Source organism: Megalopta genalis, unplaced genomic scaffold (assembly GCF_051020955.1).
Source record: "Megalopta genalis isolate 19385.01 unplaced genomic scaffold, iyMegGena1_principal scaffold0046, whole genome shotgun sequence".
Lineage (NCBI taxonomy): Eukaryota > Metazoa > Arthropoda > Insecta > Hymenoptera > Halictidae > Megalopta > Megalopta genalis.
In genome coordinates this window covers 1,329,964-1,342,500 of record NW_027476115.1, presented here as the reverse complement: position 1 = coordinate 1,342,500, position 12,537 = coordinate 1,329,964, and positions in this window count along the sequence as shown.

The window sequence follows — 12,537 nt, the reverse complement described above, 5'->3', positions numbered from 1 at the left end:
TTATGTACTCAAATATATTCAAAGGAAAAAGTACATGGGTGATGCCATAGTCGTGGAAGCGCGTACGCTCACGCTGATCTTCTGACCGCCGGAAGCACGAAACCTCTGATCTGGGCAAAATCGGCAAGCCGAGGAAGAACGGACAGGACACATGCTGGACTGGCGAGAAAGCGTGTTCTTCCGCTCGCGCTAGGCATTTCGATTTCTGACACCTCTTGATTTAAAAAATCAGTTTTTTGATAGTTTTCTCTCTCCACTGGGCTATTCATTTTAGCCACAGTTTTCAATTGGTACGATTTGCTTCCAAATCTTACAGATGCATTTTAAAAAATTTTTCCATCGCTCGGACAGAAGAGTCGATTGCTCAGTGAGTACGAGTATACATACAAAGTGCATACGGGTAACCAACCCCGTAGGGCTTGCCACATATGGGCCATTCGGTCAAAGACACCGACCCGTGGCCACGCTGTGTGGAGAAAAGTCCGTAACGTAAACGGCACGAAACAGTCAGGACCGAAGCCCCGAAGGAGCTCTGAGACAGCTTCTCGACCGAGATCGTAGAATTGGCCCAAAACCCGCTCTGCTCCGTCCGCCTCGCACGGACCGTGTATCTCTTATAGATACCGAACGGCCGGCAAGGACGCCGGCGCCGCCGGCCGAATAGCACGCGCGCTTATGAGTGTAAACCGCTGCGGCAACAGACCGCCCGGCCGTGCTGTTGTAACATAGCGCGTGAACGAACGAAAAAAATTTTTATAGTAAACATTAAAATAAATTACACTACCGTAAACTAGACAAAAAATTACACATTTTTTCCCAATATGAAAATTTTCACAAACTTTTTAAAGTCCCATCGCATCGAGTAAACTTTTTTAATAACGCGTCCGCACGATTCTAAATGCTTAATCCATATGTGAAATCGTTCACTGATCACGAATATCGTATTTAAAAAAATTACAAAAATTTATTTTTCAAAATAATCAAAAAAAACCGAAAAATCACAAGAGTAAAGTACCATTATTTTAAACAACATGTCGTTCTAAATGCTTAATCCCTATGTAAAAAAGTTATTTAAGCAAGAATATGTAATTGAAAAAAATTAGAAAAATTTATTTTAGCCGTAAATCGAAAATAATGGGGACACCGGAGCTGTTCGAAGCGCCGAGACGCGCCGCGTACGGCCGAATATTTTCAAAGTCCCAACGTACCGATCAAGAGTAAAGTACCAATTTCCTACATTAGATTTCGTTCTAAATGCTTAATCCCTATGTAAAAACGTTAGTTAAGCAAGAATATCGTATTTTTAAAAAAATCTAATGATAGGATTTTCCAGAAAATTGAAAAAACCGAAAAATGTCAAGAGTAAAGTGCCATTTTCTGACATTAGATTTCGTTCTAAATGCTTAATCCCTATGTAAAAACGTTAGTTAAGCAAGAATATCGTATTTTAAAAAAAATCTAATGATAGGATTTTCCAGAAAATTGAAAAAACCGAAAAATGTCAAGAGTAAAGTGCCATTTTCTGACATTAGATTTCGTTCTAAATGCTTAATCCCTATGTAGAAACGTTAGTTAAGCAAGATTATCGTATTTTTAAAAAAATCTAATGATAGGATTTTTCAGAAAATTGAAAAAACCGTAAAATGTCAAGAGTAAAGTGCCCTTATTTTAAACATTATATCGTTCTAAATGCTTAATCCCTATGTAAAAAAGTTATCTAAGCAAGAATATGTTATTGAATAAAATGAGAAAAATTTATTTTAGCCGTAAATCGAAAATAATGGGTCGAGCGAATCGGTCGATTGCGCCGAGACGCGCTATGATGCAACAGACGAGCGATTGGAACGCCCGAATATTTTCAAAGTCCCAACGTACCGGTCAAGAGTAAAGTACCATTTTCCTACATTAGATTTCGTTCTAAATGCTTAATCCCTATGTAAAAACGTTAGTTAAGCAAGAATATCGTATTTTAAAAAAAATCTAATGATAGGATTTTCCAGAAAATTGAAAAAACCGAAAAATGTCAAGAGTAAAGTGCCATTTTCTGACATTAGATTTCGTTCTAAATGCTTAATCCCTATGTAGAAACGTTAGTTAAGCAAGAATATCGTATTTTTAAAAAAATCTAATGATAGGATATTCCAGAAAATTGAAAAAACCGAAAAATGTCAAGAGTAAAGTGCCATTTTCTGACATTAGATTTCGTTCTAAATGCTTAATCCCTATGTAGAAACGTTAGTTATGCAAGATTATCGTATTTTTAAAAAAATCTAATGATAGGATTTTTCAGAAAATTGAAAAAACCGTAAAATGTCAAGAGTAAAGTGCCCTTATTTTAAACATTATATCGTTCTAAATGCTTAATCCCTATGTAAAAAAGTTATCTAAGCAAGAATATGTTATTGAATAAAATGAGAAAAATTTATTTTAGCCGTAAATCGAAAATAATGGGTCGAGCGAATCGGTCGATTGCGCCGAGACGCGCTATGATGCAACAGACGAGCGATTGGAACGCCCGAATATTTTCAAAGTCCCAACGTACCGATCAAGAGTAAAGTACCATTTTCCTACATTAGATTTCGTTCTAAATGCTTAATCCCTATGTAAAAACGTTAGTTAAGCAAGAATATCGTATTTTAAAAAAAATCTAATGATAGGATTTTCCAGAAAATTGAAAAAACCGAAAAATGTCAAGAGTAAAGTGCCATTTTCTGACATTAGATTTCGTTCTAAATGCTTAATCCCTATGTAGAAACGTTAGTTAAGCAAGATTATCGTATTTTTAAAAAAATCTAATGATAGGATTTTTCATAAAATTGAAAAAACCGTAAAATGTCAAGAGTAAAGTGCCCTTATTTTAAACATTATATCGTTCTAAATGCTTAATCCCTATGTAAAAAAGTTATCTAAGCAAGAATATGTTATTGAATAAAATGAGAAAAATTTATTTTAGCCGTAAATCGAAAATAATGGGTCGAGCGAATCGGTCGATTGCGCCGAGACGCGCTATGATGCAACAGACGAGCGATTGGAACGCCCGAATATTTTCAAAGTCCCAACGTACCGATCAAGAGTAAAGTACCATTTTCCTACATTAGATTTCGTTCTAAATGCTTAATCCCTATGTAAAAACGTTAGTTAAGCAAGAATATCGTATTTTTAAAAAAATCTAATGATAGGATTTTCCAGAAAATTGAAAAAACCGAAAAATGTCAAGAGTAAAGTACCATTTTCCTACATTAGATTTCGTTCTAAATGCTTAATCCCTATGTAGAAACGTTAGTTAAGCAAGATTATCGTATTTTTAAAAAAATCTAATGATAGGATTTTTCATAAAATTGAAAAAACCGTAAAATGTCAAGAGTAAAGTGCCCTTATTTTAAACAATGTATCGTTCTAAATGCTTAATCCCTATGTAAAAAAGTTATTTAAGCAAGAATATGTTATTGAAAAAAATTAGAAAAATTTATTTTAGCCGTAAATCGAAAATAATGGGGACACCGGAGCTGTTCGAAGCGCCGAGACGCGCCGCGTACGGCCGAATATTTTCAAAGTCCCAACGTACCGATCAAGAGTAAAGTACCAATTTCCTACATTAGATTTCGTTCTAAATGCTTAATCCCTATGTAAAAACGTTAGTTAAGCAAGAATATCGTATTTTTAAAAAAATCTAATGATAGGATTTTCCAGAAAATTGAAAAAACCGAAAAATGTCAAGAGTAAAGTGCCATTTTCTGACATTAGATTTCGTTCTAAATGCTTAATCCCTATGTAGAAACGTTAGTTATGCAAGATTATCGTATTTTTAAAAAAATCTAATGATAGGATTTTTCAGAAAATTGAAAAAACCGTAAAATGTCAAGAGTAAAGTGCCCTTATTTTAAACATTATATCGTTCTAAATGCTTAATCCCTATGTAAAAAAGTTATCTAAGCAAGAATATGTTATTGAATAAAATGAGAAAAATTTATTTTAGCCGTAAATCGAAAATAATGGGTCGAGCGAATCGGTCGATTGCGCCGAGACGCGCTATGATGCAACAGACGAGCGATTGGAACGCCCGAATATTTTCAAAGTCCCAACGTACCGATCAAGAGTAAAGTACCATTTTCCTACATTAGATTTCGTTCTAAATGCTTAATCCCTATGTAAAAACGTTAGTTAAGCAAGAATATCGTATTTTAAAAAAAATCTAATGATAGGATTTTCCAGAAAATTGAAAAAACCGAAAAATGTCAAGAGTAAAGTGCCATTTTCTGACATTAGATTTCGTTCTAAATGCTTAATCCCTATGTAGAAACGTTAGTTAAGCAAGATTATCGTATTTTTAAAAAAATCTAATGATAGGATTTTTCATAAAATTGAAAAAACCGTAAAATGTCAAGAGTAAAGTGCCCTTATTTTAAACATTATATCGTTCTAAATGCTTAATCCCTATGTAAAAAAGTTATCTAAGCAAGAATATGTTATTGAATAAAATGAGAAAAATTTATTTTAGCCGTAAATCGAAAATAATGGGTCGAGCGAATCGGTCGATTGCGCCGAGACGCGCTATGATGCAACAGACGAGCGATTGGAACGCCCGAATATTTTCAAAGTCCCAACGTACCGATCAAGAGTAAAGTACCATTTTCCTACATTAGATTTCGTTCTAAATGCTTAATCCCTATGTAAAAACGTTAGTTAAGCAAGAATATCGTATTTTTAAAAAAATCTAATGATAGGATTTTCCAGAAAATTGAAAAAACCGAAAAATGTCAAGAGTAAAGTGCCATTTTCTGACATTAGATTTCGTTCTAAATGCTTAATCCCTATGTAGAAACGTTAGTTAAGCAAGAATATCGTATTTTTAAAAAAATCTAATGATAGGATTTTTCAGAAAATTGAAAAAACCGTAAAATGTCAAGAGTAAAGTGCCATTATTTTAAACAATGTATCGTTCTAAATGCTTAATCCCTATGTAAAAAAGTTATTTAAGCAAGAATATGTAATTGAAAAAAATTAGAAGAATTTATTTTAGCCGTAAATCGAAAATAATGGGGACACCGGAGCTGTTCGAAGCGCCGAGACGCGCCGCGTACGGCCGAATATTTTCAAAGTCCCAACGTACCGATCAAGAGTAAAGTACCATTTTCCTACATTAGATTTCGTTCTAAATGCTTAATCCCTATGTAAAAACGTTAGTTAAGCAAGAATATCGTATTTTTAAAAAAATCTAATGATAGGATTTTCCAGAAAATTGAAAAAACCGAAAAATGTCAAGAGTAAAGTGCCATTTTCTGACATTAGATTTCGTTCTAAATGCTTAATCCCTATGTAGAAACGTTAGTTAAGCAAGAATATCGTATTTTTAAAAAAATCTAATGATAGGATTTTTCATAAAATTGAAAAAACCGTAAAATGTCAAGAGTAAAGTGCCCTTATTTTAAACATTATATCGTTCTAAATGCTTAATCCCTATGTAAAAAAGTTATCTAAGCAAGAATATGTTATTGAATAAAATGAGAAAAATTTATTTTAGCCGTAAATCGAAAATAATGGGTCGAGCGAATCGGTCGATTGCGCCGAGACGCGCTATGATGCAACAGACGAGCGATTGGAACGCCCGAATATTTTCAAAGTCCCAACGTACCGGTCAAGAGTAAAGTACCATTTTCCTACATTAGATTTCGTTCTAAATGCTTAATCCCTATGTAAAAACGTTAGTTAAGCAAGAATATCGTATTTTAAAAAAAATCTAATGATAGGATTTTCCAGAAAATTGAAAAAACCGAAAAATGTCAAGAGTAAAGTGCCATTTTCTGACATTAGATTTCGTTCTAAATGCTTAATCCCTATGTAGAAACGTTAGTTATGCAAGATTATCGTATTTTTAAAAAAATCTAATGATAGGATTTTTCAGAAAATTGAAAAAACCGTAAAATGTCAAGAGTAAAGTGCCCTTATTTTAAACATTATATCGTTCTAAATGCTTAATCCCTATGTAAAAAAGTTATCTAAGCAAGAATATGTTATTGAATAAAATGAGAAAAATTTATTTTAGCCGTAAATCGAAAATAATGGGTCGAGCGAATCGGTCGATTGCGCCGAGACGCGCTATGATGCAACAGACGAGCGATTGGAACGCCCGAATATTTTCAAAGTCCCAACGTACCGGTCAAGAGTAAAGTACCATTTTCCTACATTAGATTTCGTTCTAAATGCTTAATCCCTATGTAAAAACGTTAGTTAAGCAAGAATATCGTATTTTAAAAAAAATCTAATGATAGGATTTTCCAGAAAATTGAAAAAACCGAAAAATGTCAAGAGTAAAGTGCCATTTTCTGACATTAGATTTCGTTCTAAATGCTTAATCCCTATGTAGAAACGTTAGTTATGCAAGATTATCGTATTTTTAAAAAAATCTAATGATAGGATTTTTCAGAAAATTGAAAAAACCGTAAAATGTCAGGAGTAAAGTGCCATTATTTTAAACAATGTATCGTTCTAAATGCTTAATCCCTATGTAAAAAAGTTATTTAAGCAAGAATATGTAATTGAAAAAAATTAGAAGAATTTATTTTAGCCGTAAATCGAAAATAATGGGGACACCGGAGCTGTTCGAAGCGCCGAGACGCGCCGCGTACGGCCGAATATTTTCAAAGTCCCAACGTACCGATCAAGAGTAAAGTACCATTTTCCTACATTAGATTTCGTTCTAAATGCTTAATCCCTATGTAAAAACGTTAGTTAAGCAAGAATATCGTATTTTTAAAAAAATCTAATGATAGGATTTTCCAGAAAATTGAAAAAACCGAAAAATGTCAAGAGTAAAGTGCCATTTTCTGACATTAGATTTCGTTCTAAATGCTTAATCCCTATGTAGAAACGTTAGTTAAGCAAGAATATCGTATTTTTAAAAAAATCTAATGATAGGATTTTTCAGAAAATTGAAAAAACCGTAAAATGTCAAGAGTAAAGTGCCCTTATTTTAAACATTATATCGTTCTAAATGCTTAATCCCTATGTAAAAAAGTTATCTAAGCAAGAATATGTTATTGAATAAAATGAGAAAAATTTATTTTAGCCGTAAATCGAAAATAATGGGGACACCGGAGCTGTTCGAAGCGCCGAGCGCGCCGCGTACGCCCGAATATTTTCAAAGTCCCAACGTACCGATCAAGAGTAAAGTACCATTTTCCTACATTAGATTTCGTTCTAAATGCTTAATCCCTATGTAAAAACGTTAGTTAAGCAAGAATATCGTATTTTAAAAAAAATCTAATGATAGGATTTTCCAGAAAATTGAAAAAACCGAAAAATGTCAAGAGTAAAGTGCCATTTTCTGACATTAGATTTCGTTCTAAATGCTTAATCCCTATGTAGAAACGTTAGTTATGCAAGATTATCGTATTTTTAAAAAAATCTAATGATAGGATTTTTCAGAAAATTGAAAAAACCGTAAAATGTCAAGAGTAAAGTGCCCTTATTTTAAACATTATATCGTTCTAAATGCTTAATCCCTATGTAAAAAAGTTATCTAAGCAAGAATATGTTATTGAATAAAATGAGAAAAATTTATTTTAGCCGTAAATCGAAAATAATGGGTCGAGCGAATCGGTCGATTGCGCCGAGACGCGCTATGATGCAACAGACGAGCGATTGGAACGCCCGAATATTTTCAAAGTCCCAACGTACCGGTCAAGAGTAAAGTACCATTTTCCTACATTAGATTTCGTTCTAAATGCTTAATCCCTATGTAAAAACGTTAGTTAAGCAAGAATATCGTATTTTAAAAAAAATCTAATGATAGGATTTTCCAGAAAATTGAAAAAACCGAAAAATGTCAAGAGTAAAGTGCCATTTTCTGACATTAGATTTCGTTCTAAATGCTTAATCCCTATGTAGAAACGTTAGTTATGCAAGATTATCGTATTTTTAAAAAAATCTAATGATAGGATTTTTCAGAAAATTGAAAAAACCGTAAAATGTCAAGAGTAAAGTGCCCTTATTTTAAACATTATATCGTTCTAAATGCTTAATCCCTATGTAAAAAAGTTATCTAAGCAAGAATATGTTATTGAATAAAATGAGAAAAATTTATTTTAGCCGTAAATCGAAAATAATGGGTCGAGCGAATCGGTCGATTGCGCCGAGACGCGCTATGATGCAACAGACGAGCGATTGGAACGCCCGAATATTTTCAAAGTCCCAACGTACCGGTCAAGAGTAAAGTACCATTTTCCTACATTAGATTTCGTTCTAAATGCTTAATCCCTATGTAAAAACGTTAGTTAAGCAAGAATATCGTATTTTAAAAAAAATCTAATGATAGGATTTTCCAGAAAATTGAAAAAACCGAAAAATGTCAAGAGTAAAGTGCCATTTTCTGACATTAGATTTCGTTCTAAATGCTTAATCCCTATGTAGAAACGTTAGTTAAGCAAGAATATCGTATTTTTAAAAAAATCTAATGATAGGATTTTTCAGAAAATTGAAAAAACCGTAAAATGTCAGGAGTAAAGTGCCATTATTTTAAACAATGTATCGTTCTAAATGCTTAATCCCTATGTAAAAAAGTTATTTAAGCAAGAATATGTAATTGAAAAAAATTAGAAGAATTTATTTTAGCCGTAAATCGAAAATAATGGGGACACCGGAGCTGTTCGAAGCGCCGAGACGCGCCGCGTACGGCCGAATATTTTCAAAGTCCCAACGTACCGATCAAGAGTAAAGTACCATTTTCCTACATTAGATTTCGTTCTAAATGCTTAATCCCTATGTAAAAACGTTAGTTAAGCAAGAATATCGTATTTTTAAAAAAATCTAATGATAGGATTTTCCAGAAAATTGAAAAAACCGAAAAATGTCAAGAGTAAAGTGCCATTTTCTGACATTAGATTTCGTTCTAAATGCTTAATCCCTATGTAGAAACGTTAGTTAAGCAAGAATATCGTATTTTTAAAAAAATCTAATGATAGGATTTTTCAGAAAATTGAAAAAACCGTAAAATGTCAAGAGTAAAGTGCCCTTATTTTAAACATTATATCGTTCTAAATGCTTAATCCCTATGTAAAAAAGTTATCTAAGCAAGAATATGTTATTGAATAAAATGAGAAAAATTTATTTTAGCCGTAAATCGAAAATAATGGGGACACCGGAGCTGTTCGAAGCGCCGAGCGCGCCGCGTACGCCCGAATATTTTCAAAGTCCCAACGTACCGATCAAGAGTAAAGTACCATTTTCCTACATTAGATTTCGTTCTAAATGCTTAATCCCTATGTAAAAACGTTAGTTAAGCAAGAATATCGTATTTTAAAAAAAATCTAATGATAGGATTTTCCAGAAAATTGAAAAAACCGAAAAATGTCAAGAGTAAAGTGCCATTTTCTGACATTAGATTTCGTTCTAAATGCTTAATCCCTATGTAGAAACGTTAGTTATGCAAGATTATCGTATTTTTAAAAAAATCTAATGATAGGATTTTTCAGAAAATTGAAAAAACCGTAAAATGTCAAGAGTAAAGTGCCCTTATTTTAAACATTATATCGTTCTAAATGCTTAATCCCTATGTAAAAAAGTTATCTAAGCAAGAATATGTTATTGAATAAAATGAGAAAAATTTATTTTAGCCGTAAATCGAAAATAATGGGTCGAGCGAATCGGTCGATTGCGCCGAGACGCGCTATGATGCAACAGACGAGCGATTGGAACGCCCGAATATTTTCAAAGTCCCAACGTACCGATCAAGAGTAAAGTACCATTTTCCTACATTAGATTTCGTTCTAAATGCTTAATCCCTATGTAAAAACGTTAGTTAAGCAAGAATATCGTATTTTTAAAAAAATCTAATGATAGGATTTTCCAGAAAATTGAAAAAACCGAAAAATGTCAAGAGTAAAGTGCCATTTTCTGACATTAGATTTCGTTCTAAATGCTTAATCCCTATGTAGAAACGTTAGTTATGCAAGATTATCGTATTTTTAAAAAAATCTAATGATAGGATTTTTCAGAAAATTGAAAAAACCGTAAAATGTCAAGAGTAAAGTGCCCTTATTTTAAACATTATATCGTTCTAAATGCTTAATCCCTATGTAAAAAAGTTATCTAAGCAAGAATATGTTATTGAATAAAATGAGAAAAATTTATTTTAGCCGTAAATCGAAAATAATGGGTCGAGCGAATCGGTCGATTGCGCCGAGACGCGCTATGATGCAACAGACGAGCGATTGGAACGCCCGAATATTTTCAAAGTCCCAACGTACCGGTCAAGAGTAAAGTACCATTTTCCTACATTAGATTTCGTTCTAAATGCTTAATCCCTATGTAAAAACGTTAGTTAAGCAAGAATATCGTATTTTAAAAAAAATCTAATGATAGGATTTTCCAGAAAATTGAAAAAACCGAAAAATGTCAAGAGTAAAGTGCCATTTTCTGACATTAGATTTCGTTCTAAATGCTTAATCCCTATGTAGAAACGTTAGTTAAGCAAGAATATCGTATTTTTAAAAAAATCTAATGATAGGATTTTTCAGAAAATTGAAAAAACCGTAAAATGTCAGGAGTAAAGTGCCATTATTTTAAACAATGTATCGTTCTAAATGCTTAATCCCTATGTAAAAAAGTTATTTAAGCAAGAATATGTAATTGAAAAAAATTAGAAGAATTTATTTTAGCCGTAAATCGAAAATAATGGGGACACCGGAGCTGTTCGAAGCGCCGAGCGCGCCGCGTACGCCCGAATATTTTCTAAGTCCCAACGTACCGATCAAGAGTAAAGTACCATTTTCCTACATTAGATTTCGTTCTAAATGCTTAATCCCTATGTAAAAACGTTAGTTAAGCAAGAATATCGTATTTTAAAAAAAATCTAATGATAGGATTTTCCAGAAAATTGAAAAAACCGAAAAATGTCAAGAGTAAAGTGCCATTTTCTGACATTAGATTTCGTTCTAAATGCTTAATCCCTATGTAGAAACGTTAGTTATGCAAGATTATCGTATTTTTAAAAAAATCTAATGATAGGATTTTTCAGAAAATTGAAAAAACCGTAAAATGTCAAGAGTAAAGTGCCCTTATTTTAAACATTATATCGTTCTAAATGCTTAATCCCTATGTAAAAAAGTTATCTAAGCAAGAATATGTTATTGAATAAAATGAGAAAAATTTATTTTAGCCGTAAATCGAAAATAATGGGTCGAGCGAATCGGTCGATTGCGCCGAGACGCGCTATGATGCAACAGACGAGCGATTGGAACGCCCGAATATTTTCAAAGTCCCAACGTACCGGTCAAGAGTAAAGTACCATTTTCCTACATTAGATTTCGTTCTAAATGCTTAATCCCTATGTAAAAACGTTAGTTAAGCAAGAATATCGTATTTTAAAAAAAATCTAATGATAGGATTTTCCAGAAAATTGAAAAAACCGAAAAATGTCAAGAGTAAAGTGCCATTTTCTGACATTAGATTTCGTTCTAAATGCTTAATCCCTATGTAGAAACGTTAGTTATGCAAGATTATCGTATTTTTAAAAAAATCTAATGATAGGATTTTTCAGAAAATTGAAAAAACCGTAAAATGTCAAGAGTAAAGTGCCCTTATTTTAAACATTATATCGTTCTAAATGCTTAATCCCTATGTAAAAAAGTTATCTAAGCAAGAATATGTTATTGAATAAAATGAGAAAAATTTATTTTAGCCGTAAATCGAAAATAATGGGTCGAGCGAATCGGTCGATTGCGCCGAGACGCGCTATGATGCAACAGACGAGCGATTGGAACGCCCGAATATTTTCAAAGTCCCAACGTACCGGTCAAGAGTAAAGTACCATTTTCCTACATTAGATTTCGTTCTAAATGCTTAATCCCTATGTAAAAACGTTAGTTAAGCAAGAATATCGTATTTTAAAAAAAATCTAATGATAGGATTTTCCAGAAAATTGAAAAAACCGAAAAATGTCAAGAGTAAAGTGCCATTTTCTGACATTAGATTTCGTTCTAAATGCTTAATCCCTATGTAGAAACGTTAGTTAAGCAAGAATATCGTATTTTTAAAAAAATCTAATGATAGGATTTTTCAGAAAATTGAAAAAACCGTAAAATGTCAAGAGTAAAGTGCCCTTATTTTAAACATTATATCGTTCTAAATGCTTAATCCCTATGTAAAAAAGTTATCTAAGCAAGAATATGTTATTGAATAAAATGAGAAAAATTTATTTTAGCCGTAAATCGAAAATAATGGGTCGAGCGAATCGGTCGATTGCGCCGAGACGCGCTATGATGCAACAGACGAGCGATTGGAACGCCCGAATATTTTCAAAGTCCCAACGTACCGGTCAAGAGTAAAGTACCATTTTCCTACATTAGATTTCGTTCTAAATGCTTAATCCCTATGTAAAAACGTTAGTTAAGCAAGAATATCGTATTTTAAAAAAAATCTAATGATAGGATTTTCCAGAAAATTGAAAAAACCGAAAAATGTCAAGAGTAAAGTGCCATTTTCTGACATTAGATTTCGTTCTAAATGCTTAATCCCTATGTAGAAACGTTAGTTATGCAA